Genomic DNA, 27573 nt, shown 5'->3' with positions numbered 1-27573 from the left:
AGGGGCAGAAACATAGACAGAGGGAGAAGCAAGTTTCCTGTGGGGAGCCTGATGTGGGACTCAATCCCAGGACCCCAGCCAGGATCTGCCCTGAGCCAAAGGCAGATGCTCAACCACTGAGCCACCCAGGCATCCCACCAACATTTTCTTACTTAACACAACATCAAAATATCATACTTTTATTTTAAAATGGGCATCTTTTATCCAAATGCTGCAACTCATTGTGTTCATTTGCTCACTGTGGTTGGAGCCTTCATGTCTGCTCATCTATAAATCATTTACAGATTTTTCTCAAAGATTCATGACCCAGGCACTGAGGTCAAAACTCAGAGCCACACTTGTCATGCTGGGGTTTTTATTTAATTAATTAATTTAATTCTATCGAGGCCAATAGAAAATTCACTCAGACTTGGTTTTCTTCTTTTCTTTTACCATGTAATCAGACTGGGTTGTCAAGAAACATCCATCCGCTGTATTACCTGTGTTCAGGAAGGGGAAGATAATGCTTAATATAGAATCTGACTTTTTAGTCTAGGAAACTCCCCTTCTGGTGGCAGGTACCCATTTGCAAGTGAAATTAGAAAACACATGCACAAAAAGAGTAGAACTAATTGGTAGAGAAAGGCAAAGCAGACCCCTCTATATGCATGGTCTATTTTTTTTTTAATTTTATTTATTTAAGAGAGAGAGAGAAGGAGCAGGGGCAGAGGGAGAAGCAGACTCCACGCTGAGCAAGGAGATGTGGCATTTGATCCCAGGACCCCAGGACCCTAGGATCATGACCTGAGCTGAAGGCAGATACTTAATCAATTGAGCCACCCAGGAGCCCCTGCATGGTCTTTTCTAAAAGTGTTGGCACATCACCTTATAGTCCCAGACAAACCATCCCGTCCCTGCAAAGGGAACAGCAGAGCCAGGAAACACATGAAGAGATGCTCAACATCACTCATCGTCAGGGAAACAGAAATCAAAATGACAGGGAGATGTCACATCACACCAGTCAGAATGGCTCTCATCAAAAAGATAAGAGAGAACAAGTGTTGGCGAGGATGTGGGGAAAAGAGAACCCTTGCGCACTGTTGGTGGGATTGTAAATTGACATAGCCACTATGGAAAATAGTATGAAGTTTCCTCAAAAAATTAAAAAAATAGAACTACCATACAACCCAGTAATTCCCTTCTGGATATTTCCCCAAAGAAGACGAAGCACTAATTTGAAAAGATTTAGGTACCCCCATGTTTATTGCAGCATTATTTATGGTACTCAAGATATGGAAACAACCGAAGTGTCCATCGATAGATGAACAGATGAGAAGATCCGATGCACATACACACATACACATATACACACAAACACTCAGCCAGCAACAAAATGAGATCTTGCCATTCACAACAATCTGGATGGACCTAGAGGTATTCTATTAAGTGAAACAAGTCAGAAAACAACAAATATCATTTGATTTTGCTTATGTATAGAATCCAAAACAACAACAACAAAGCAGATGAACCAACAAAACGGAAGTGGACTCCCAAGTACATGGAGCTAGTGGCTGCCAGAGGGGACGGGGGCGGGGGGGCAGGGTGAGATAGCAAAGGACATGAGAGGCACAAACTTCCAGGTAGAAAATGAATACATCACAGGGATGAAAACTATAGGAAAATAAAGGAGGGGGGGAATCAGCAGAAAAACCCCCAAACCTGAAGCAGATGAAATCCGTTTGCACCTTTTCTGTGTGTCTGTCTCCCTCAGTGAATCTAGCGCTCCTCAGCAGCACACAGCCAGTGGGGTCGGGGAGACAGAACACCACACCGGAGATTAAACCCAGTTGCATAAAAGTTGCCAGCTGGGTGCCTTGGGCAGGTCATCATTACTTCTCTGGTTCTCATATTCCCCTTCTGTCCCTATTCTATTCTATTCTATTCTATTCTAATACTTGCCTTGTCCATCTCCACAAGGTTCATGAGACCCAAATAAAAAAACAAAGGGAGGGGGGCAGCCCGGGTGGCCCAGCAGTTTAGCGCCACCTTCAGCCCAGGGCCTGATCCTGGAGACCCAGGGTAGAGTCCCACGTCGGGCTCCCTGCATGGAGCCTGCTTCTCCCTCTGCCTGTGTCTCTGCCTCTCTCTCTCTCTCTGTCTCTCATGAATAAATAAACAAAATCTTAAAAAAAAAAAATGGGGAACTGCTTTGTGTGCAATGACGAAATGCAGGCTGGAAAAACGTAGTGTGTTATCACTGTTAGTCTTAATCCTGCCACTGACAGTGGGAAAGTTACTAAGGTCTCTAAGCTTCCATATCTGTAAAGCAGGGAAAATAAGACCTACCTCAGATGATTACAATAGGGATTAAATAAGATAGTTAACATAAAGCAGACTCTTGGCTTTCCCAAGCCCAGTAGAAGGCTTCTCCTCCTAAATAAGATAAGGACTTGCTAGGGGAAAGCTCTGCACCCTTTCACCCTCCCCTCCCCTCCTTCTTCCTGCCTAGAACATAAGTGTGAGGCCTGGAGGTACAGCAGCTGTCTTGCAACCATGAGACAAGAGGCTTGAGAATGAAGGTCTCTGCTAAGGACAGAAGAACAGAAAAGTAGAAAGAAACTAAGTTCCTGATGATCATTGATACTAGCCTCAGAACATCTCCCCTGGACTTTTTGCTACATAGGAAAAAAAAATAGTTTTTTTTTTATCGGCCTCAACCTATAAAGTAGGTTTATATCCATGTGCATTCCAAATAGATATACTGTCTTAATTTTTTTAATGTTTTTTATTTATTTCAGAGAGAGAGAGAGAGAGAGAGCACTCAAGCAGGGCCTAGGGGCAGGGAGAGGTGAAGGGGAAGAGATTGGGGAGCAGACTCCTCACTGAGTATGGAGCCTGATGCGGGGCTGGGTCCTACGACCCTGAATTCATGACCTGAGCCAAAATCAAGAGTCTGACACTTAACCGATGGAGCCACCCAGGTGCTCCTAAACTGTCTTAATTTACATTAAGTTTGGTCCCTACAGAGCACAACTATGGGAGAGGGCCTTGGCATATGGCTTTTACTGTGTTGAACGAGACAGCTGAAGCAAATAAAGTTTGCAATTAAAGTTTGAGGATTGGATGAAAAATGTTAATCACAAAAACTCTGAGAAAGTTGAGAATCCTCATACATTCACAAGTGATACAAATTGCAGTGTTCTTGTTAAAGAACAGTTAAAAAGTTCCTCTGGCAAATACTTTTTTTTTCAAAGATTTTATTTATTTATTCATAAGAGACACACAGAGAGAGAAGCAGAGACACAGGCAAAGGGAGAAGCAGGCTCCATGCAGGGTGTCCAATGCAGGACTTGATCCCGGGACTCCAGGATCATGCTCTGGGCCGAAGGCAGGCACTAAACCGCTGAGCATTATTTGGTGTCCCTGGTAAATACTTTTCTTAATAGTAAATAAATATAACATAAGAAGTGCAAGACTAGCCCCATAAAAATTGTAAAACATTATACACAAGGAAGTAGACTAGTGGCTCCCAGGCTGGGGCTTGAGGCGGGTGGGGAGTTAATGCTAAGGGGTGGGCACTTCTGGGGGCAATGAAAATGTTCTGGGAAGATGGTGGTGATGGCCATACAACCTTGTGAATATAACAACCATCACTGAACTGTACTTTAAAAAAAAAGTGAGTTTTGTGGAATGTGAATGATATCTTGTAACAAAGAGTAAAAGAAGAGGAAAAACACAGGGGCCCCTGGGTGGCTCAGGGGTTGAATGTCTGCCTTTGGCTCAGATCGTGATCCCAGGGGTCCTGGGATTGAGTCCCGCATTGGGCTCCCCACAGGAGGCCTGCTTCTCCCTCTGCCTATGTCTCTGACTCTCTCTCTGTGTCTCTCCTGAATAAATAAATAAAATCCTAAAAAAAAAAAAAAAGAGGAAAAACATAAAATAAACAAGAGTAAAGGAGACTGACTACTCAGAGCCCCTTCAGACTTTCATCTGAGTTCAATCAATTGACCTTTAGCCCAAAGACACATCCATGGAAGTTTCCATCAGGGATAAACTGAAATTTTTGCTCATATTGCCTCCTCTCTGGCAACGTTCCAAGCATCTTCCATCTTCCCCCCAGTGGTTATGGTTACATAGCTCATAAAGCAATGAAAACAAAAAGAAGAAGAAAAACCCCGCCATTTGCGCCCACCTAGCTTGCAGTAACCAACACGGAGAAAACAGTCCAGGTCCTTTCACTGATTTGCAGTGTTGGTCCTCTCCGACTCAGTATCCATGATTTCCAGGATGGCAAATACTAACATTGTGGTCTCACCAGAGTATCGTGGTCTGTTACTTCTACTTATAATTGAAAGAAGTACAAAATATCCATTAGGAACTGATTTAAAAAGAGATGTCATTTTTCCCATCCAAAAACCCCCCTAAAGATGAATACATAGAGGGCACCTGGGTGGCTCAGTCAGTTAAGTGTCCAATTCTGGATCTCAGTTTAGGTCTTGATCTCAGTGTCCTGAGTTGAACCCTGTGTTGGGCACTGTGCTGGGTATGGAACCTATTTAAAAAAAAAAAGAAAAAAAAGATGGATGGATACAGACCCTTTGGGCAGTTCCTGGCATACAGTAAGTGCTCAATAAACGTCAGCTACTATGGCTATTGGCAGATGCCAGTAGGCATGTTGAGGGTTCAGAAGCCTCCCGCTACTGTTCCTGGTTGACCTCTCTAGCTTCTCCCAAGGTCCCGGTCCCAGCTGAGCCCCCATCCAGCCTCCACGGTTGGGACACGGTGAGGCAGGGTTCTGTGAACTGGCTCAAGACGAGTGATCAGTGGCTCGTCGGCCTCAGCGTGTCCCCTCCTGCCCTTCCCTCTGCTCTCTGTTCTCAGACACATCATTTCTTGGGGCTCCATCACACCTATGCCGCCCATCCCGGCGCCACGTGGGTGTGCCAATGCATCACCTTCCATCCATGCAAACGATCCTGTTGCCTCCCGAACTGTTTCTCCGGGAAGAGGGATGGGCGCCCACGGAGACAGTGTGGTCTCCGTGGCGCTAAAGCGGCCCACCCCCGGGACTGGTCTGACCTGCACCCCAACACCCCTGCCAAGGACGAGCCAGCCTTGGGCTCCCGCAGCCTCAGCACCCGCCCTGGAGACACCCTCACCCTCCACCCCCACCCAGCTATCCTCCGACACAGAGGCTGGGCGTGGGGGACCCAGGGCACCGGACACACCCAGGATGTCCTCTCCGCTCCCCAGACCCCAAACACCCTGAAAAACAGAGGAGTGAAACCTGTAAATAATCAGAACTTGTTTCCAGGACTTCAGAGTTCTCCCACCGCACCCCACCGATTGTGTGTGTGTGTGTGTGTGTGTGTGTCTGCACGCGTGCGCATGTGAGTGTGCGTGCGTGTGCTGAGTGTGCGCGCGCGTGTGCTGAGTGTGCGTGCGCGCATGCGTGTACGTGTGAGTGCGCACGCGTGTGTGCGCGCGTATGAGTGTGTGCGTGTGTGTGTGAGTGTGGGTGTGTGTATGGACACGGAAGACACCGATCGATGGAGGCAGATACAGATAGAAAAGACACCTACGGATACGGTCTCTGAAACCCTCTGCGCACATTTCCTGCTTTTACTTTGTCAACCTGGGAAGAGGTATTTTATTGATGCGCAAACCGAGACTTAATGGAGATTTTTTAAAAAGATTTTTGTTTATTTATTCATGAGAGACACAGGCAGAGGGAGAAGCAGGCTCCCTGCGGGGTGCCCGCGGTGGGACTCCATCCTGGGTCTCCAGGATCACGCCCTGAACCGAAGGCAGGTGCCAAACCGCCGAGCCCCCGGGGGATCCCCCAGAGATTCTTTTAAACTTAGCTATGCGGAGGGTGGCGGAGGGGGACCGGGTGAGGCTGGCGCCGGGCCTGAGCACCCCGACCCACCCTGATGCGTTCTTGCAGCTCATTTTCGCCAGGCGCCAGGCACCGAGAGCCCCCGCCTTCCTGGCCTCCCCTGCCCCCCTGCGCACCTGCGCCCCCCCCCCCTCCGGGAGACCCTCTTACCCCGCGGCCCGGCTCCCGCTCTGCCTCCCCGGGCCCCTGAAGGCCCAGGGGTTGCCCGATTCCCCGGAGTCCTCCCTGCAGGAGCAAAGCCTTGCCGCTCACGGAGTCGGGGTGGGGGGGCTTTTCACCTTCGCCCTCAGAATGCAGCTCGGGAAGGAGTGAGTGTGGGATCTAATCTGTGAATCCTCGGGCCTGGCTCAGGAGCTCGGCCGGAGCCAGCGCCGAGGGTGAGGGCTGCATAACTGAGCAAATAGGGTGATGTCTTTCTACATCTTGCGAGTCTGATCCACAGTGTCACGTTGGAATTATCACTGATTATGCCACAGTTTTAAAAAGTAGGACGCTGTCTGGATCACATGCACATACTTTTTATCGTGGTAAGGTACACATAGCATAAAATTAACCATCTTAACCGTCCTTAAGTATGAATTCTATGGCATGAATCATATTCACAAGCATATTGTGCAACCGTCACCACCATCCACCTGCAGGACTCTGCCCCCATTAAACACCAACTCCCCATGTCCCGTCCCCGAGCCCCTGGCAGCCACCATCCTACATTCTGCCCCCAAGAATCTGACTGTTCTAGGGACCTCGTGTAAGTGAAATCACTCAATATCTGTCTTTCTGTGTCTGACTTATTTCACTTAGCAGAATGTCTTCAAGGTTCGTCCACATGGTAGCACGTATCAGAATCACACAATTTTTAAATTTTCTTAAAGTTCGTTTGTTTTTTTAGTAATCTCTACACCCAGCATGGGGCTCAAACTCATGATTCCGAATCACATAATTTTTAGTACACATTCACTGGGCCATCAAAAAAAAATGTCGATGACCTCCTGTCGTAAGCAGGGCCAGAACTCAGTGTTCTAACTTAAAAAAAAAAAAAAAAAAAAAAAAAGTTAAATGACAGAGTCTCTGCTCCAGTGTGTCAGACAGTTAATTTCATTTTTAAAGGGTCCAATGTGGGGCACCCAGGTGGCTCAGTGGTTGAGCATCTGCTTTCGGCTCAGGTCATGATCCTGGGGTCCTGGGATCCAGTCCCACATCAGGTGCCCCGCAGGTAGCCTGCTTCTCCCTCTGCCTGTCTCTGCCTCTCTGTGTGTGTCTCTCATGAATAAATAAATAAAAGCTTTTTTAAAACAAAGCTAATTGGTGTTAGAACTGGCAAACTCAGGCTTTTCTTTCACCAGTGACGCCTCTCATCCTATGACAGAGAGTGATGCATTCCTCATCTCCAGCCCCCACACTGCTCCTCCACTGAAGACCCCCACAGACATCTCGGGAAATACCTCAGCGGTGGGACCAGCCAAGAGCACAAGGACAGGTGTTATCCTCCACCCCATTGGAACCATAAAGAGGGTTGGAGGTCCCTCCAAAGAGGTCTATCTAGAAAGGACAAGACTTCTATGAGCCCTTAAATGAGAAAGGAGCAAATTCCTACAGCACAAACAGCTTAAGCACGGGTGGGGCTTCTCACTGAAACGAAGAACGCTCAGGCAGCTTTTCTAATTAATGATGGTTGAGTCATACAAAGAAAGAAAAGTTGGCTCCAAGCTGATTCTGAGAGAAGAGTGCCCTCTGTGAAGTGCCTGAGTAGGCGTCTCCTGCAGCCATATCCCCCACTCTCTCTTCCAACACTGATGCCACACCTTCTGGCACTTTCTTGTGGGTAGAAGCTGCAAAAAGAAGGAAGCCTTACCCAACGGGTTTGGGAGAGCTCGCTCTGGCCAACCAAATGACTGGTGGGGATGTTAGGGTGGGGGAGATATTTCCACATGGTGAAATGGATCGTGGCTGGTCTTGTACACCAGTCTCAGGATAATTTGAGAGGCAGTGGCAAGTTCCAGCCAAAAACACCTCTCCACATCGATGTCACTGCTCCTAAGAGTTCACCTTTAAAAATGTCTGTCTCAGAAAGCTATCGGCCTCATAAAAATCACAAATTCACTGTTATTCCAAATAAAATCCCTACATTGTTTTTCCATGGGACTTGATATAATTCATTCCATATTCATATGGAAGAGCACTGGCTAAAGAATATCTAAGAAAATTTGAAGAAGAACCAAGTGGGGAGATTTTACACTCCTGATTTTGGAAATTAATTCAACACAATAATGATTAAAACAGCATGGTTCTAATAGCAGAAAGGCAGACAGACCACAGACCAATGAACAGAACAGAGAACTCAAAAACCCACTCAAACATAGAAACTTGATAAATATCAGAAGTAGCTATACATAATGGGAGAAATGTGCACTGTTCAATAAATGCTGTTGGAGTTAAACAAAAAAGTCTTTCTTTGAGTTCCTTTCCTCGGGAGAAGTCTTCTTGGAAGGAGACCATTAATCAATTCCTGGTAAAGTGTTAGGCACAGAATCAAATGGATTTTGAGTGTTACATGATCCTGCCCAGTGCAGGAATCTCTGACAGTGTCTGCTTGTATATCCCAGGGATATGAAAATCATAATCAGGCAAGGAAGGCTGTCCCACAGCTGTACAGCTCCTGTAAAGTTCTTTATATTAAGCTAAAATATTTTTCCATAGCTTCTCCCTCCACATATGACACTGGGGATAAATGTCCTCCCTCAAGGCTGTCTAGCAAGTCATCTCCTGAGGACTCCAGTTCTCTCAGTCATGCTTGTGACAGGACATTCAATGCACATCCCCCCTCCAGGTTGCCTCTGATCGACCCATTCCAAATTATCAGTAAGACTTCTGCCTGTGTATGCTCTTTGTGTGTATGCGTGCACGCACACACACATACACAACCTAGTAACAGAGGGAAAGGCAAAAGGCTCCAAACTGAGGTAACACAACAGACCCAAAGGGAGTCTCATATGTGTCAGTTGGGTGTTCCTGGATGCAAAAAGTAGTAGTTCCTACAAGTTAGTTTATGCAAGTGGGCAGGCAATATGTTAAGATATTTGTAAAAATAAATAAATATCAACAGCAACAGAGGAGCCTTAGCCATAGAGCCAGCCCCCAAGGGACCCCTGGAAAAAATAAATACCTGGGGATCCCTGGGTGGCGCAGAGGTTTAGTGCCTGCCTTTGGCTCAGGGTGCGATCCTGGAGACCCGGGATGGAATCCCACGTCGGGCTCCCGGTGCATGGAACCTGCTTCTCCCTCTGCCTGTGTCTCTGCCTCTCTCTCTCTCTCTCTCTCTCTGTGTGTGACTATCATAAATAAATAAACATTTAAAAAAAAAAACATTAAAAAAAATACCTGAACTTTGTGAGAAGATCAGGAATCCCACAAAGTTAGGCCTCCCAGGCAGTAAAACTGGAAGGCTACTGGATATTCAAGGCAGCTATGGAAAGCAGGCCATCTGGTAGACCCCCAGGCAGCAGGCATTCATAGCCCCTGCTCCAATGCTCTGCCATTAAAGTCATTCATTCAGTTCCCCTCTCACATGCTGTCTCTTCCCAACCATCTCTTCTTTTCTCCTCCTTTTCCCAGTGTGTGGTTGATTTTGCCACATTTCCCAGTTCACTAAGGCATGGTTCTCCAAGCTGGGCCCTTGTGGAGGCCACTGGCCACTGCCACTCAGGGAACGGCCTAAGGAGGCTCACCAGGAGCTGAGGGAACTGCAATTTGTCTCGCGAGGAGACAGTGAGCAGGACCAGCCTATGCCTGACCTTCATAGTACAGCCAGTGTTCTAAAGAGAGGCCTAAAAAGGTGTTCATCTCAGTTCATTGAGGGAATAAGAGAACACAGACTTGTTGGCTGTCATGTCCCCAGAGAATCAGTTTGATTCTGAAATCTAGATGGAGGGGACTCAGTAAGAACCACTGTATGACCAGCTGCTTCTGGTTAGTGATCATCTGGGGCTCTGAATAGGGCCTCAACCCCAAATCAGCCCCATTGTCTGTCTACCTACCACCCTTTCATCCCTCTTTGGCTTCCAGTTTCCTCTATTAATATAAAAATGCCACTTAGGAATAAATTTAACCAAAGACACACAAGACTTCTATGCTAAAGTCTACCAAACATTATCAAGAGAAATAAAAGAAGACCTAATTAAATGAAAAGATGTACCATGTTCATGGATTATAGGACTCAGTATTGTTAAGATGTCAGTTCCCTCTGGATTGATCTATAGATTCAAAGTAATCCCAATCAAAATTCCAGAAGGCTTTCTTTTTAGAAATTGCAAGCAGTCAATTAAATAGAAATTTAAGTAGTCAATTTAAGTAGAAATGAAAAGGCCTAGAACAGTCAAAATAATCTTAATAAAGAACAAAGTTGAAGGGCTTACAGTAGCTGATTCAGGATTTACTATAAACAATAATAATCAAGACAGTTTGGCATTTGCACTAGGGTACACAAATAGATCAATGGAACAGCAAACCAAAAATAGACCTACATATATGATCAATTGATTTTCAACAAAGGAACCAAGATAATGCAATGTGGAAAGACAAATATTTTCAACGTTTTTGGATAGATGTAGAAATAACTGCCTATTGAAAAGGAAAAAAAAGTGAACCATAACTCCATACATCATGCCAAAAACATAAGCTGAAATGGATCCTAGACCTAAATGAAATATGGCATCTTAAAAAAAAAAGGAAAAATATCTCCATGACCTTGAAGTAGGCAAAACACAAAAAGAACTAACCATAAAAAAAAAATTTACAACTAGGGGCATCTGGATGGCTCCATCATTTAAGTATCTGCCTTCAGCTTGGGTCATAGTCTCATGATCTTGGGATCCAGCCCGAAGTCGAACTCCCTGCTCAGTGGGAAATCTGCTTCTCCCTTTCCCTCTGCCCCTCCCAGCCCACTCATGTTCTCTCTCTCAAATAATCTTTTATTTTTTTATTTTTATTTTTTATTTATGATAGTCACACAGAGAGAGAGAGAGAGGCAGAGACACAGGCAGAGGGAGAAGCAGGTTCCATGCACCGGGAGCCCGACGTGGGATTCGATCCCGGGTCTCCAGGATCGTGCCCTGGGCCAAAGGCAGGCGCCAAACCGCTGCGCCACCCAGGGATCCCTCAAATAATCTTTTAAAAAGAAAAATTACAGCTGAAATTCATAAAAATTTAAGATTCTCAACACACCAACCCGAATGGCTAAATTAAACAGACTGACAACACCAAATGTTAGTGAGGATATAGAACAGCCAAAAATCTCATATATTGTTGATGGGAGTGTAAAATGGTAAAACCACTCTGGAAAAGATGTCTATCAGTTTCTTACAAAACTAAAAATAAAACCATAGACAGAGCAATTCCATTTCTAGGTATTTAAGAGAAAGGTAAACATATGTCCATGGGAAGACTTTTACGAGAATACCCATACTGGTTTTATCCATCATAGCCATAATTTGGAAACAGCCCAGGTGTCCATCTGTAAGAAACTGTGGTAAAGTCATTCTACTCAGGGGAAAAAAAAAGGACACAAACTACTGTCATAACAGCATGAGCAAATCTCAAAAACATTATGCCTGGCAAAAGAAGGCTTAAGCAAATGAGTACCTAATATATGATTCAAATTATAGGAAGTTCCTGAACAGACACAATTCATCTATGCTGGAAAAAGATGCCACTGTGGCTGCCTCTGGGGGAGAGTGGGACTGGCTGGCAAGAGGCATAAAGGTTTTTCTGGGGTGATGGGAATGTTCCATATCTTTTTTTTTTAATGACAGCTTTATTGAAATATATTGAAATATATTTCATATGCCATAAAGTTCACCTTTGTAATCAGTACAGTACAGTGGGTTTTAGTATATTCATAGAATTATACAACTATTGCCACTGTCTAGTTCCAGAAGAAACCAGATACCCACCAGCTCTGCCCCAAACCCCAGCCCAGCCCTAGAGAGGCCACTTCACAGCATTCTGCCAACCACCCATCTGCTTTCTGCCTCTATAAATTGGCCGATTCTGGATGTTGCACATAAATGGATTTGTATACTCCGAAGCCTTTTGTGTCTGGCTTCTTTCACTCGGCATCATGTTTTCAAAGTTTATCCAGGGGCCCCTGGGTGGCTCAGTTGGTTAAGTGTCCAACTCTTGATTTTGGCTCAGGTCATGACCTCAGGGTCGTGAGATGGAGCCCCACATCAAGCCCCTCTCAGGTTCCAGACTCAGTGGGGAGTCTGCTTCTCTCCCTCTGGCCCCCCCATGTGCACTCGGGCTCGCTCTCTCTACATAAATCTTTAAAAAAATAGTTCATCTGTGTTGTAGCAGGGGTCCATGCTCCTTTCCTACTGCTGACTAATATGCTGTTGTATGGATAGACCACACTCTGTTTATCCATTCATTTATCTTTTTAGTTGATGGACATTTGGGAAGGTGCTTAACTGGAAAAGGTACAAGGGAATGAGCTCTCCGGGGTAATTAACATAGCAGTTACATGAGTGTATGGACCGGTCAAAACTTATTGAACTGTGTACTTAATTGTGCACTTTATTTTAGTGAATAAACTATAATTAAGGGGCACCTGGATGGTACAGTCAGTTAAGCATCTGACTCTTGGTTTTGGCTCAGCTCATGATCTCAGGGTTGTGAGATCCAGCCTCGTGTGGGGTTCCATGCTCAGCAGATGGCTTGGGACTATCTCTCCTTCTGCCTCTGTCCCTGCCCCCTGAGCCCACTCGCTCTCTCTCGTAAATAAATAAATAATTTTTTTTAATTTAATTTTTAAAAAGAGCCCCCAGAAAGAAAAGAATAAAGAGACAATACAGGAAGAAAGGAAGGAAGAAGGATGGAGGGAGGGAGGAAATGCAAGAGGGAGGGAGGGAGGGAGGGAGGGAGGGAGGGAGGGAGGGAGGGAGGGAGGGAGGGAGGGATGGGAAATCACCCAAAGCCCACAGCACCGGTTTCCCTGGGGAAATACAGGGAATTGTTCCCTGTAACAATTGCTCTCAGCAGGGATCGGGCTATGCCAGGATCACCCATGACCCTGTGGTAATCAGAGTGTACACCTTGTACACCTTGCAGGGCACATTCTGTCCTGCAGAGAAAACCTGCCTTGTGTAGCCAGCGTGCTGGAGGAGGCACTCAGCCAAGCTGCAGTGCATCTGCTTTGGGCTGGCCCATCCCCACACAGGCCCCTGAGTCTGAACCCACTCTTTTTTGAAGCCATCTGAGTCTGCTGCTTACGAAGCAACTCTGTAATACCAATTTGTCTTTATAGGGAGATGTTTATGCTGCAAGAGGGAGATGGAGCTGCTTAGCCGGGCAGTTCTAGCTCTTGATGTCAATCAACAAATTGATGTCAGGTTTGCCATTTAAATAAATATATATATGAAAGGGAGCCCGTGTCAAGAGGGAGGAAGGAAGAGACAGGGAAGGAGGCCTGAAGACTTGGCCATCACTTGCATCAGGACACCCTGGACAATGAACACTGTCTTCTTGTCAAAAGACATTTAGTATCCTGCAGGTTAAAAATGGTCACACAGTGACATTTTCATTTGGCTCAACCTTCTGATTTTCTGGTGGTTCCAAGACTGTGCAGGGCTGGAGACCTCTGTTCTTTTTTTTTTTTTTTTTTTTTTTTTTTTTTTTATTTATGATAGTCACAGAGAGAGAGAGAGAGAGAGGCAGAGACATAGGCAGAGGGAGAAGCAGGCTCCATGCACCGGGAGCCTGATGTGGGATTCGATCCTGGGTCTCCAGGATCGAGCCCTGGGCCAAAGGCAGGCACCAAACCACTGCGCCACGCAGGGATCCCTGGAGACCTCTGTTCTAATTGTGTTTGGGGATGGGGGAGAAGCAGGGTAGAAAAAAATAACTCAGAATATGGGACAGTAGATGCCAAGTACTGTACCAGTGCAAGCCACAGACCATGCACAGCGTAAAAGCTAAATGGCAGAGAAGCTGCTTCACACCATTCTGACAACACGTGCCATGTGCCAGGGCTCCGAGTGCCAGGATTAATCAGGTGTGGCCCCATGCCCAAGATGCTCCCCCATGCTCCAGGGGTGCAGACTAACCTACAAAGAATTGAAAGCATTGTGGTAGTCATTAAGTGGAGGGGTGTCTGAGTTCTGCCGACCCAGGGCTTCTGCCTGAGAGTGGGGGGAGCAGAGTGAAAGAGGGGAGATAGGCAAGGTCAAACTGGGAACATTCCAGGGAGAAGAAAGAAAGGTTCTTAGAGTATCGGCCTGGAAGTGGAAAGATGCACAGACCAGAGAAGTGCTCGTGGTCAAGCTCAGCAGCAGAAATCAAGGCTGAGGTGCATCCAGCTGGAGGGAGACAGGGCTTAGGGAAGACTTCCTGTAAGAGCCAGCACAAGCTCCTGAATGATGGGAAGAGAGACATGCAAATAGGAACACACACAGAAGCTGGGCCTCTGGGCGTCCTGCACAGGATAAGCTGAACAATGCCCCCCCAAAAGCTGTCTACATCCTAATCCCCAGAACCTGTGGATATGTCACCTGACACGGGGCAAAGGGACTCTGCTGGTGTGATTAGGTTAAGGATCTTGAGAAGGAGAGATTATCCTGCATGACTCAGTGGGCCCAATAAAACCACAAGGGTCCGCATAATAGGGACACAGGAGGTTGGAGTGCATAATAAATGAGACCGTGTGAGTCAGAGGTTGAGGTGATATGACAAAGGGGCTGCAAGCCAAGGAACCCAGGCCCACTCCAGACTCTGAAAGGCAGGGAAATGGAAGCCTCCAGAAGGAACACAGACCTACAGACACCTTGGTTTTCGTCCACTGGGACTCATTTCAGACTTCTTACCCCAGAACTGCAGGTTGATATATTTGTGTTGTTTACAGCCACTGAGTGTGGGAATTTGTTTAAGCAGCAACAGGAAACTCACAGGCTGCAGAATCAGTGGAAATGTAACTACACACAGCCCCCCGTATATTGGCTCCCCCAGCCCCCGGTGGATACATTTCCCTCCGGAGACTTCATGCCATCAGAGTCGGGATGCATAAGCACGGTTAACAAATGTGGTTCTATTGGCTGCTGCTGCTTCCTTCATGCACTCACTTAGCAAGTGACAGGAACACAGCAAGGTCTGGGGTCCATACCGACACCCCTGCCCTCAGCAAGCTCAGAATCCAGCGGGCGGTACAGACGTGTCAACAGCTGGGCACCATACAAGATGGTAATGCTTCGATGGATGCAGGCAGAGGGGAACACGACAGCACAGAGGGGAGCCAACTGGGCTGGCTTCCCGATGACGGAATGGCCTAGCACAGCTGGTCTCAGCAGAGGTAGGACGGGGGCAGAAGGCAGGCAGATGGGACTGCATTTAGCAGAACGGAGGCAGCAGGAGATACGGCTCCTCTGGAGGAAACAGGCGAAGTGAGGGTGGCCAGAACACAGGCCAGAGGCCAGGATAGGAGGCTCCTGCTTACAGGGTGGAAACAACTGCTTCATGGCCACTTTCTCGGTCCTTTGTCGGCCAGAAAAAAAGGGCCAGGAGCTGCAGGAAGAATCATGGCAGAGATGGGCGAGGGTTCTAGGGACAGCCTCCCTGGTGCAAACACAACCTGGACCTCCAAGCTCCAAGAGACAGCACCCAAAAGCAACATTCCAGGTGGGGAAGACGACAGGGCTAAGCACCCCGACACTGTTCCTCCCGCACAACACCCCGTCCTGGGAATCACCACACTGCAATGCCATGGCCACTGCACGCAGACCCTGGGTGCACTGCCTCCCTGCTGCCCCTTGGCCAAGAGGCAACACAATATTCCCACTGCTTACCCTCATGAGCAAAATAAGGTGGAGGAGATTCTCGCCTGGGGAATAGGCCGGCTTCCTGACCAGGTTTGACCTGAGCCACTCCCAGATGGTTGGTATCACCAATAACGATGAAGAAGGGGCCAACTGGGATGTCATAGCTGCACACAAAGGAACAGGCGCTGCACATGGGGAGTGACCAGAGGATGTGTGGTCACAAGGGTGAGGAGATCTGGAGATGGAAGGAAGGCAAAGAAGAACAGAAGGGAGGAAGAGAGGGATGGGGGGGGGCAGAGGTGGAGAGAAGCAGGAACTGGCATCTCCCCTCATACAAGGGATGCAGTTCAGACTTTCCAAGACAGAGAGGACCTTCTAGCACCTCGACCTCAGGGAACAAATCTGGGCCACAGCAGCACTCCAGGCCACAAGGAGACAGCCAGGCATCTAACCCACCAAGGCCACAGACCTCACGCATCATGCAAATCTGAGCAGGAGAGCGTGAGGAACTATATTAAATACCAAGGGGAAGATTGTGCAAATAATTTTTTTTCATTGTCACTACTTATGTGGGAAGACTCTGAAGTCTGAGAAGCGACATTTTATTCTCTCTAAGCAATCAGAGATAAATAAAAAGGAGCACTCCTGTACTTAGTAAATCTGTGTTGGTGTGGGCCCACCCTGGGCAGAACATGGCAGAGGGGGTGGGCAAAGCTACGGAGCTCCTTAGCACAGCTTCCATTCCAGATGGCACAGGCGTGCAGGCTGAGGGGGCTGCAGCAGAGGAAGGAGAAAGCAAACCAGGAGGGAGCCCGCTCCGCAGAAAGCCATGGGAGCAGCATGGGGAAGGATGAACATTTGTAGCTCAGGTATACAGAGGCGCCCTGAGGTCCACTCTGCTGGCTCCTCCTTTGCAGTGAAGGCTCCAGAACCAGAGGCTGTTGGCCGGGCCAGAGGAGCCATGGGGAGCTGGGGTGGAGCGGGCAGGAGAGCTAGGGGCCAGAGCTCTATTACTAATTGGCCATGCAGCCCGGGCTGGCCACTTCCTCTCTTGGATCTGGTATCTCATTTTGAAAAGGATGGTGGGTGGAGGGGTGACACTCTTTTTGGTAATGTCCAGGACCTCCAGAAGCATCATCGTTGGACCAGAGGGACTTGACAACCCTCTACCCCCAATTCTACCCAAATATGCTTCTGGCACTTCAAGCCTTCAGATATTTGCCATGTTTCCTCCAGCTGTTTTAGCTTAGCCCCTTATCTTTCTTACCAGGCCAGTAAGCATGCAAGCAGACCTCCAGATTTACCCAGGAGAGACGTGCTAAGCTGGAGTCACTCAGAGTGAAGCCTCGGGAAAGCTCTCCGTACACACATGCCATTCTGTGACTGAAGCCCAAAGGCCCCAACCCTGAGAAAGCACAAGATCTTGGGGAGGCTTCCTGGCTGGCTCGGGGCTGGCCTCATGCCACAGTGACATGTCCGGGGCTGTCTACCACTGCAGTTTCCCTCTCCCCCAACTCATGACACCCTTGACTCTTATGCCCCCCAAACCCTGCTTCACTCAGACTGATATGAGAAACAAGCCTGATAAAGGGTGTGCCTCTAGGCACCACAGACATGGGGTGTGTGTGTGACAGGTGTGGGGAGTGGGCAGGGGCACTTTTAGGGCACAGCTCAGGCAACTTCTCACCCTATTCCTGATGGGCTCCACCAACCATGACATTGTCCCTCCCGTGAGCCTCTGCAAATCTGGGATGAGGGCATGAGACCCGGAGACCCCCAGGCTGGCTGATTCTGCGCTAACTTTCCATTTCTGCCAAATACAGAGGTTTGCTTGTCCCTGCAGATGACAAAAGATGTCTCCTGGGTTAGAAGAACCTAAGACAGAATCAGACTTGAAGGAATAAAATTTGATTTGGGAAACCAGAGGGAGGCAGGGTGACTGAAATTCTGGGTAGGTATGTGGATCAGTGCAAGGGGGTGGCACTCCTGCTCAGCAGAGCTAATGAAACAGTAATATTCGCTGTTGCCACCGTTACTATTCTACTTTGACTTTCAAAAGGCAGCATTTTAAAGCAGCTTTGTTGAGAGATACTTCACATAGCATAAAATTTACCCATTTAAACCATAATTCAATGGTTTTTAGTATGCGTACAGAGTTGTGAAACCATCACAACTAAGTTTAGAACATCTCATTATCCCTGAAAAGAAAGCCCATTCCGATTACACTCGGCCCACGCTGCTCCTCCCCACCTCCCACCCTGGGCAACATTAATCTACATGGCACTCTGGCCCTTTACATACTTTTCCTACAATGAGGGTATGCAATGCATCTGCTGGCAGGGGTGTCTTAATCAAGATGTCACAACCCATAAACAAATGACCAACAAGCACAAGATGCTCAACACACTGATCATTAGAGAAATGCAAATAAAAACACCAATGAGATATCACCTCGCACCCATTCAGGATGACTGTTATCCAAAAAACAGAAACTAGTAGGTGTTGGCAAGGACGTGGAGAAACCGGAACCCTCACACACTAGTGGTGGGGATGTAACCTGGTGCAGCCACCCTGAAATACAGAATGGTGGGTCTCCACACCCCGAAAAATTAAAAATAGAATTATCATATAATTCAGAAACTTCACTTCTAGTTTTGGAGAGAGATTTACACACCCAAGTTCATATTGTTATTGCAGATGCAGAATTATGCTCCACAGCCACAAGAGGGAAGCAGTTCAAGGACCCAAAGGACTGATGAGTTGAAAAGCAAAGTGTGGTCTCTACACAAAACGGATGCTATTCTGCCTTAAAAAGGAAAATCCTAGCTCATGCCACATCACAAAGAAAACCTGAAGACATTGGCAGAGTTCTGGAGATGGATGGTTGCACAGCAATGTAGATGCACTTAATGCCATTGAACTGTACACTCGAAAATGGTGAAGATGGTAATTAAGGTTACTAATCATTTGACTTTGTGCTAATCAAATGAGATTATCCAGGTGGGCCTGACCTAATCACATAAGTCCTTTTTTTAATTTATTTTATTTTATTTTTTTTACATAAGTCCTTTAAAAGCAGCGTTTCCTAGGGAGCCTGGGTGGCTCAGTCAGTTAAGTGTCCAACTCTTGATTTTGGCTCAGGTCATGATCTCAGGGTGGTGAGATTGAGTCACATGTTAGGCTCCGCACTCAGTGGGGAGTCTGCATGAGATTCTCTCTCCCTCTCCCTCCCCCTGCTCACTCACTGTCTCTCTCTCTCGCTCTCAAATAGTCTTTTTTTTTTAAAGGGGGGGCTACTCCCACTGATAACAGTAGAGAAAGTCAGAGACTCCAAGCATGGGAGAACATGAGGCCCCATCACTAAACTGAAGATGAAAAGACTGAGTGGCCTCCATGAGCCGAGAGCAACCTCCAGCTGGTGGCCAGCGCGTCCTGCCCAGACACATGACCAGCAGACGCAGGAGGTAATGAAGGGGTACTGTGTTGAGCTGCTAAGCTGGCTCATTTGCTAGGCAGCCATGGAAGACTGATTTGATCTCCTAATTGGAGCCAGAAAGGAAAAGAAGATGTCTTGGGGAGCAGATCTGAGTCTCAGTGATTGACTCTGTCTTCCTCACATATTTCCACCTCCTCCAGAAAGCTTACCCGCCCCTGAGAGCCTTTGAGAATCCTCACCTCTGCTTTCCTCTGCCAATAGTTACCTACCACGCCCTTGGCCCTGCGCACACGGGCCTGCCAGCCTCTACTGCTCCTCTACAGTCATCTTTTCTTCTCAAATCTGGTATAAGTGCATCCAGCACAGAAGCCACAACTTTACCTTTTCCATATTCCCCAAAGTACTCAGTACAGGGCCAAGCACACAATAAATACTCACAAATATTTGTTGACTAAACCATCTCCTTTCAGATCCAGACCAGCAGGGCCAATGAAGGGATCCAAACCAATGTCGCTTTACCACCCCCTGCGATCAATAAAGCACCGGGATGGCGATACCCCATTTCTGAAGCCTGACCTTTCATTAACACTAGCCAGTCATATTTCCAAGCACGCATCATGCTACCATCTTACCAAAGCTTTCTTTTTTCCTTTAATGTTTCTCTACAACTGGAATTTGCAAACAAAAGAAGTGAGAATACGATGACTCGAGCTCCCACAAAACACCCTATATGTTCACAACAGCCTTCCCCTGAATGCCTGCCATGTCTGGGAACCAAGCTGAGACCCCAGAGACAGAGAACTAAATCACAGTAACCCCAACTCTTGAGCTATGGTCCAAGTGGCCCCTGAGCACAGAGGTCACGGCAGAGGGACCTGACACTTTAGAAACCAGATTGCATTTCTTCAGGTAGGACCACAATCAGGTCCTCTATAGGTGGGCAGTGGGTGGGGTTCCTTCTGCATTCAACCCTGCCCCCATGACTCTGGGGCCACCTTCTGTGCCCCACCCTGGACTCCAATAACATGCATATGATGTCACTCTCTAGATGTGGAACGGTCTTGGCAAATTTCATCCAGAGCCCTCAAGCACAGATTAAAAAGTAAATCCACAGCATTTGGACAGACCTTTACAGTTTACAAGGCACTGTCATATTCACAATCTCAGCTGATTCTCCCCCAAGCCCTAGGAGGTGGGAGGAGTATATTATTATGTTCTTTTTACACATGAGGATACCGAGGCATAGAGAATTGAAGTGACTTACTCAGAGTTACCTGGTTTGGACGGCAAAAAAACACATGCTTCCACGTTGGATATAGTCTTTGGGCCTAAAGGGGAACTTGGTGAAGACAGGCTAGGCTCCTCCCAGCTGGCCTCAGCAGCGGGTAACTTGAAAGTTTCTTTACAGAAAGAATGAAGGAGTGGTAGGGAATCAGGAATAAGACGAAAACACAATGATGCCTCATATTCTAGTAACATGTTACCCTTTTCAAAGAACTCACATATTTCTTATCTCATTTGGTTCACAGAACAATCCCAGAAGGTCAATAAAGCAAGTGTATTGTCACCAAAAATGGAATCAGAACTAGTCCCCCATCCTGATTCCAAGTCTGAGGGAGGGCATTCTTGCCACTCACACCCTCTTTTCGTCCCTTTGGTCCTAAAAGGTCAAGACCAAGAGACCACTGGATACTACTCTTGTGTGACCACTCAAGTCCAGCTTACAGTGATCTTTCATTTCACCATGTGTCCCCTATCAGAAACTGTCCCCAGAATACCAGAAAGGGAGACAGAACATGAGAGACTCCTAACTCTGGGGAACGAAATAGGGGTGGGAGAAGGGGGGGTGGGCAGAGGGTGGGGGTGACTGGGTGACGGGCACTGAGGGGGGCACTTGATGGGATGAGCACTGGGTGTTATTCTATATGTTGGCGAATTGAACACCAATAAAAAATAAATTTACAAAAAGAAAAAAAAAAAAAAGAAAGAAACTATCCCCAGAAAACAGGTACCTCCTCCTTCTAGTTTTAGGATTGTTTTTACAGACTGATTTTATATAACCCATATACCAGGGAGAATGGAATCCACTAAACTATTGCTCACCCACTTAACGGACATTTTCGGAGCAGGGTACCACTGTAGGCTGCTCACTGGGAGTTTGAGAAATACATCAGGCATATTCTTTGTTTATAAGAAGCTCAATATCTAGTGGAACTGGCGAAAATACAAACGCATACATGACAAGGTTCACAACATTCACAGATACATGACAAGATGGAATCAATGTCACAACAGAGTTATAATAAAGGACTGTGGAAGATCAGCACCATGCTGGCTGGTGGAAGGGAAGAGTCTTCATGAAAAATAAAGGTGTTTAAGTTGCACCTTGAAGGATGAATGGAGAATCCTGATGAGCAGAAAGATGCAGACTGCCGAAATAGCGTGAACATTTGGGAAATAGGGGCACAGCTCCTTGTGAGGGCAGCATGGAGTCCACCTTGTGCCCCAAATTCATACTGTGGCTGGCGGGGATGCAGCATAGACCGCCAGCTAGATCTAGGCTAAATCCTGCCCCTGGACCACCTGCCTCCTCCTTGCCCTCTTGACTACTCCTCTTTTCTGCTTTCTAGTTGGTTCTCACATGCATCTAGCTTTCCCAACTAGACTAAAATGCTCGTTTTCTGAGGACACAGCGGGGGGTGTCTATATATCCCATCCCAGCCAGTACAAGGTGGGGACACTGTGGGCCCAACAACCTGTTTGTTGACTGGTTGCTGAAGTCTACTGGCCCAAGAATCATGAGATGACAGTTGTACAAACAAGTAGAGCAAGCAGAGGCAGTGCTTGTAACCCTAGCCTGGGATTACAGGGAAGGGATTAGGACAAGACACATACTTCTGGTTTTTGGATTATATTTTATAGAACTGATCTAAACTTAAATCAAGGGGCTCAGACTTGCTGGGTCACTCTGTGGGACTGCCCTGTAGTTCACCTTCCGTTCTGAGACCAACATCCCAAGGTCCCTTTAACCCATTTTTCTAGTTCCTGCTTGTCCACATCTCCCCATGAGACAGTGTCTCATGCCTCCTGTTGGAAAGAGTTATGGAAAGGATGGCACAGTTGACATTTCCAATCTGGGGGCTGGAGGATGATGACAGAGGAGAGAGCCAAGTCAGGGCCAGGGTGGGAGTGGGGAGGACCCCAGGGTACAGCTTCCTACCAGCTGGTCTCCAAGGGGCTGAGGTCTCGCCTAAAGTGCTGGGTGGACAGAACTGTCAAGCAGGGAAATTAGATGGGGTCAACACCCAAACAGGTCACAGCACCCCTAGAACAGAGCACGAGCAATCAAGGTAATCAACCAGGAGAATGGAGGGGGGGGATGGTTGATAAGAACCAAAGACCCAGGTGGGTTCAGAGGCACCAACCCACTTTTCTAACCCCACAGGTGAGGTCCTCAAATGTCCTTTCCTGTGACAGTCTAACCCTGCTCTACCCAGCATCTCTCCACACCTTTGACCTTGTAATTCGTCCTCCATGTTGCTGCCACTGTGATCTCTCCACAACATGGATCAGTTCAACGTCTCCCCTCCACCTTCAGAAGGTCCCATATCCAAGTGACCCATGAAGGCTCTTTGCTGCTGGACCCAGACAGGCCTTTGATTCTAATCTCCTGTCGACGTCACCCTGATGTCATCCCCACTCCGCCCCTGCCCCCGAACGATATACTGCACAACACTCTACAAAGATGCAGGATCTACTCTGGGAGGATCCCCATTTCAAGGCCCAGCGCAAATATCTCCTGTGCTCGCCCATCCCCCGGGGAAAGATGAGTTAGTTTCTCTTCCATTCTCCCCAGACAGCTCCGTACAGCCTTTGTCACCCTGCCTTGCACTGATTTAGAGACCGAGACCACCAGGGGTAGGGGTAGGTTTTGCCTTCTCATGGTCCCGCTTGTCCCTATTCACTCAGCAGCAGTAGGTGGTCAAAAACAGGTGGACTTAAAGAACAAACCTCTTTCCTTTAGAACTGCATGTTTTTTGGGATCCCTGGGTGGCGCAGCGGTTTGGCACCTGCCTTTGGCCCAGGGCATGATCCTGGAGACCCGGGATCGAATCCCACGTCGGGCTCCCGGTGCATGGAGCCTGCTTCTCCCTCTGCCTGTGTCTCTGCCTCTCTCTCTCGCTCTCTCTGTGACTATCATAAATAAATAAAAATTAAAAAAAAAAAAAAAAGAACTGCATGTTTTTGAGCTCTGGGCGGGGCCCAGGTACTACGGAGGTTGTGTGATGCCCAGATCGCAGCACCGCTTTCCAGGCTGCTGCTTCTACCTGTCTTCTGTGACCCTGCAACTGGATGGCTCCGCACTCATCTGGACTTAGAGATGCTGGGACCATGACAGGCATTTGCACCAGCAGGAACCCAGGCTGGTAACTGCCAAGAGAGCCTTGGGTGCCTCTCCTAGGGAAGACAGGGAAGAGATCTGATTCCCAAGGGCTCTGAACCGAGCTGTAGGCGGCGACAGAGCAGGTGAGTCATGCCGGGCCACACCCGTCCTCCCCTGAAAGGCCCTAGGGTCTGTCTGTCTTGGGTCATATGGGAAATGGGTGCTCTGAGCCGACTTGGGTCCCAGGGGAGTAACAGGCACACGAAGGATCTTCAGGGAGATGCACCATCTAATCCTATATGTGTTTGCTCCTCATTCATTCATTCATCCATCCATCCATCCATCCACCACACAAACATCCACAGAGGAACTACTACACACAAGACAAGATCTCGGAGAGACACGTGGCAGCTTAGCTATTCACATCTCCATTTCTCGGGTTGTTTTGCTAGTCAGTCTCCTTATCTATCAGATGGAGAAAATGGGGTTTGGACATAACACAGAGTAACCTTACTAACCACCCACTATCCAACCTTACCAACAGAGTAAGTGCTCAAGACCTGTAAACTCTGCATAAGCCAGTAGAAGTAAGGTTGCAGGTTATGCTGGATTATCTTTCATTTGCTCCTCCAGGTACTTTCTGCATCCTTTTCTACCTGTTCTGTGGCCCTAGAATTTACCTGTATGGGCTCAAGACTCCCTTGCCCTCTGACTTCCTATTGGGTTTGGTCCATGAGAAACCTTGACAAATGAGAGTTTTATTCCTCCAACCTCCCTCCTGAGCCCCTTGACCTGAAGTCCCAGCTCTAGCAAGATGACCCTCTATAGAGGCTCTCTGCCTCCAGGTGTAAGACCCCACTGTTACTAGTTCCAGAACATTTCACTATCAAGAGTTGTTTCCCCACACCCTGCCTCAAATTACCCATTTGAAACGTGCCATCTGTTTTGTGCTGACCCCTAACATACATGGAGTAGGGGAATGAGAACCGGCCTGGGAATCAGGAGACCTGCGTCCTATCTCTGCCACCAGCTGATTCTGTGACCCTGAATGCTCTTTCCTTTATGAAGTATCAGCTTCTTCATCTGCAAAAAGAACAGATGGGACCGCATGGCTCTCTGGTACTACAATTCCCTGCCACTACTTGGTGTTCTGTGAAGTTAAACCCAGAAAAGGGATGCATATAAGGAAAAAGAAAGACTTCCAGTGCAGAGGGCAGGTTAGCCAGGTAAGCCCCACCCCAGGAGGCACCTAACTCCTTTCTAAGGACTTCCCTTTTCCTCCCAGATTCCCTGGGGACCAGATGCCCAAATGATCTCCACCCCAAAGAAACAGCCAAGAAAACCTAGGAAATTACAAAGCAACCAACTGACCAGCCCTGCTTTAGCCACAGAGGCCCCTTCCCAGGGTATGCCCAAGGGGGACCAAGCAGAGAAGCAGGTACACATGGCCACTGCATTCTCCACAGGGCTGCAAAGGGAAATGATGGCCTTTCACAACGGGTATCTAGGGCCGAGGGAGCCACCCAAACCAGCATCCTGTCAGGAAATCCTGAATTGAGGGGCGCCTGGGTGGCTCTGTGGTGACCCCGGGGTCCTGGGATCGAGCCCTGCACCGGGCTCCCTGCAGGGGGCCTGCTTATCCCTCTGCCTGTGTCTCTGCCTCTCTCTGTGTGTCTCTCGTGAATGGATAAATAAAATCTTTAAAAAAAAAAAGAAAAGAACTTGACATCCGTGTCTCTGGACACGTTTCAAACAGAGGCTAAGGACCATCTGATGGGATATTACAGAAACTCTGGAGTCCGCTTGAGCTCCTCCATGTGGCTCCGGGAAGCCCAGGGGCCGAGAGCCACCCCACTGAGAAGGCGGCCCTACCCCACCCCACCCGGCCCCCGCCCCAAGCACCGCCAAGTCCGAGGCCCCGAGCGCCTCCCCTCACCCAGAGGCAGCCGGGGCGCCCCGGGAGGGCTGGGTTTCCAATCCTCCAGGACAGGAGGCCGGGGCAGCTTGGTACCAAGTTCTCGGAGCTCCTGGCGGGGTGAGGGAGGTGAGGCGATCTCTAAAAATCTCAGTCCCTGGACTGGCCGCAGGTGCAAGCCGCAGCCTAATTACGGCCGGCACCGAGGTCCCTGAGGCCCTCGCGTCCCCCAGGCGCCTCCGGAAACCAGTGGCCTCTCCCCACAACTCCCAGCCAGTTCAAAGTCCTTCCCGGCCCCAAATCCAAACTTCCCGGACGCTCCGAGCGGGGCGGGGGCCCGGGGCGGGCGCGGGCGCGACCCCGACCCCCGCGCTGAGGCACCGCCCACCCGCCCGCGTCCCCAGGAAGCGCCGCCGTGCGCCTGCGCGAGCCTCGGCGCGTGACTCGGGAGCGCGCGGCCGCGGAGGGGACGGGGCCGGGCCCGCAGCCGGGAGGGGGGCGCATGCGCGGGGCGGGCCCTCGCGGGCGGGGCTCGGCGGGGACTGTCCTCCGAGGCGGGGGCCGTGCGGGCGCCGGGAGCAGCCCGGCTCTGGGGGAGCGGGTGGTGCGGAGGAGCCGGCTCGCGGGGCGACGCCGAGCTCGGCCAGCGGCCCGGTTCCCCCACCCCCTCGTCCCCGGTCCAGACCGCCCTGCAACGGGGGCTCCGTTTCCCCTCGAAGGAGACGGGGTGCAGCGGGGAAGGCGGACCCGGCTGCGGTGAGGCCCCGGGCCCGGGAGATGCGCCCGTTCCGGAGCCCGTCCCGCCGGATGATGTGCACGCGGGCCGGGCAGCCAGGAGCAGCGGGACCCCGGGCCGACTGCAGGCGCGGGCTTCCTGCACCGCCTCTTTAGGGGCTCCGGCACTGCTCCCCAGCTCCTAGCGGTGGGCAGCATCTGGCGAGGCCGGAGACGCGATGCCCCCAGCAGCAGCCGGTGGACCAAACGTGGCGGGTGGGGGGTGGGGAGCAAAATAGGCTCCTTGGTGCCTGGCTCTTGTTTCTCCGTGAGCCCAGGACTGCTGGGGCCCTCCCCCGCTTCTTCATGGCCCCCCTCTGTCCAGAAACTTAGAAACTTGGAGAGGCCCCAAGCCCGGAGTCCTTGAGTTTCCCTAACTCACCTCCTCTCACCTCGACTCCTCACTGGCCGTTCACAGATGTGTCTTCCTTTCTGAGTCTGGGTCCTTGATTTTCCCCCAGGATCCGTCGCCCTGGTCCTTGCCCTTCCAAACCCACCTGTCTTTTAGAATGGAGCTAGAATTCCTCTCCCTTTCTAAGCTCTGAACCCCCTGGGTGTCTCAGTATCCCCCGGAGAGTCCCGATGTTACGTAAAGGGATTCTCCTGAACAAAGGTAATCTGTTAAATGCTTAGATAGCCTGCAAGCATGGGTAGAACTTTTCAAATAATTGCGTTTACAAATGAGAAAGAAAACCCATTGCCTGAAAGAAAAAGTGTCCTGTGTTGTGATTGGGACGTGTGGCTGCTTCATTCCCCCAAGGATCTACCTGGTGACGTCATGCCTCGTGTCCCTAACTGGATGGTTAGCTCCTCTAGGGCAGAGATTATGCCTGAACAAACGTGTAAATTCCAAATCTTTTCAAGTTTTGGTGAGGGAAAAAATTTCAGAAGTGTGGAGAAAATGGAAATATAACCGACAAGTAATTTTGTACTCTTCACAAACACAGAATCACTTTTTAGCGTGTCAGAAAAATGTGCTGTCACAATTGCTCCAGGCTCCTGATTGACGCAAATCAGTGTGATTCAGTGTAGTAGAAGGGATAGTGGGATGGGTAGAAAATTGGCCTTTTAGTTTGGTTTGTCCTGTTTTAGCCAGATGAACTCTGACTTAACTTCTCTGGAGATGCAGTTTCCTCCTGTTGGATTTGGATTTAAGGATAATAAATATGCTTGCCCAGTCTACTATAGAACATCATCAGGGTGAAGATCAATGTGAAATGGAGTTAAAGGTCTGTTTGATTTTCTTTTAAGTATTCTGTTGTTGTTCAAGAAATAATCCTTAACACGTTTTTTTAAGATTTTATTTTTTTAAGTAATCTCTACACCCAACATGGGATTTGAACTTACAACCATGAGATCAAGACTTGAATGCTCTACGGACTG

General features: G+C 48.6%; 1 long non-coding RNA gene across 2 annotated transcripts; it reads right to left on the bottom strand.

The window, feature by feature from the left end:
- Positions 1-25804, bottom strand: LOC125755191 (uncharacterized). Of its 2 annotated transcripts, XR_007411038.1 has the most exons (4): positions 25438-25804; positions 4426-4531; positions 4172-4317; positions 1-479 (listed from the first exon to the last, which is right to left on the bottom strand). It is a non-coding gene; the product is annotated as an uncharacterized LOC125755191 (long non-coding RNA). The 2 variants fall into 2 exon arrangements; XR_007411037.1 differs by lacking the exon at positions 1-479 and having other exon boundaries at positions 492-4317.
- Positions 25805-27573: the final 1769 nt, after the last annotated feature.

Source organism: Canis lupus, chromosome 6 (assembly GCF_003254725.2).
Source record: "Canis lupus dingo isolate Sandy chromosome 6, ASM325472v2, whole genome shotgun sequence".
Taxonomy (NCBI): Eukaryota; Metazoa; Chordata; class Mammalia; order Carnivora; family Canidae; genus Canis; species Canis lupus.
Note: the sequence above shows the minus strand (reverse complement) of the source record. Positions and strands in the feature narration are given on the sequence as shown.